The 1353-nt window shown below is 40.1% G+C and overlaps 1 protein-coding gene across 1 annotated transcript in view; it reads left to right on the top strand.

The window, feature by feature from the left end:
* Window positions 1-1353, top strand: part of LOC17890947 (succinate dehydrogenase [ubiquinone] flavoprotein subunit 2, mitochondrial) — a 7169-nt gene that overhangs the window by 3228 nt on the left and 2588 nt on the right. The window lies entirely within an intron of this gene.

Below are 1353 nucleotides of genomic sequence, written 5' to 3'. Positions count from 1 at the left end.
CCAGTCAGCATCTGCGAACCCATTCAAACTCAAATCTGAAGTTGCAGAGAAGAATAAGCCTTGACCCGGACTGTTCTTCAGATACTTGAGAATGTTATAAACCGCATGCAAGTGAACATCAGTAGCACATGACAGGAATTGACTCAACCTATTCACTGCAAATGTTATGTCAGGCCTAGTGATGCAGAGATACTGTAACCTACCAACCAATTCCCGATAAGGAGTTAGATCAGGTAATAGGGTGCCTGTTTCCTTATTCAATGGTTCTGTTGGATCCATTGGTACAGGTTTCAGTTTACATCCCAACAGACCTGTATCAGCTAACAAGTCCAGGCAATACTTTCTCTGACAAACTGAGATACCAGCTGCACTTCTTGCTATTTCTAAGCCAAGGAAAAACTTTGCTGTACCCAAATCTTTTGTTTTGAAAACATTCCCAAGTGTTGTCTTTACAGAGTGAACAGCAGCATCATTGTTGCTCACTATTAGTATATCATCTACATATACTAATAATGCAATGAAGGAAGTACCTCTCAGCTTTGTGAAGAGTGTGTTGTCTGCATAAGATTGAACAAAACCATCATCCAGTAGTGCTTTAGATAAACACTTGTACCACTGTCTTGACGCCTGTTTAAGTCCATATATTGACTTATGTAGTCTGCACACCGGATTTGGAGGAAGATTGCCATCAGCTGAGGTGTATCCAAGAGGTAAACTCATGTAAATCTCTTCGTCAAGATCACTGTGCAGAAAAGCACTAGTGATGTCCATTTGCGAGAGACTCCAATTCTTCTTAGCTGCACAATCTAGAATAAGCTTGACACTAGCCAGTTTAGCAACAGGAGAGAATGTCTCAAAGTAATCTACCCCTTCTTGTTGAGTATAACCTTTTGCAACTAGTCTAGCCTTATATCTTTCTATTGTGCCATCAGCATTATACTTAATAGTATAAACCCACTTGCATCCTACTACATTCTTACCAGGTGGCAAAGAAACAATATTAAAGATCCGATTCAATTCCATAGAATCCAACTCCACATTCATAGCCTTTTGCCACTGAACAGATGCTATAGCTTGGTGAAAAGTTTTTGGTTCTGTTTCTAAGGAAACTGCAAGAATATAATCTTGGTAGGTAGGGTTTATGTTTGAATAAGAAAGGTAAGAGGAAATAGGATAGGGAGTTGTGAAAATTTTTGCTGGTGGTGAAGAATTGGGAGTAGAAATTTGAGTAAGGGAACAATGATAGTCAGAGAGATAACCTGGTGCTTTGGATGGTCGCTTTGGCCTCGCATTAGGCAATGAAACCATGGTTGTCGCTGCAGGCACAGTTTCCACAACAACATTGTCTGCATT

This window comes from Capsella rubella, unplaced genomic scaffold (genome assembly GCF_000375325.1).
Source record: "Capsella rubella cultivar Monte Gargano unplaced genomic scaffold, Caprub1_0 scaffold_3, whole genome shotgun sequence".
Classification (NCBI taxonomy): Eukaryota; Viridiplantae; Streptophyta; class Magnoliopsida; order Brassicales; family Brassicaceae; genus Capsella; species Capsella rubella.
Note: the sequence above shows the minus strand (reverse complement) of the source record. Positions and strands in the feature narration are given on the sequence as shown.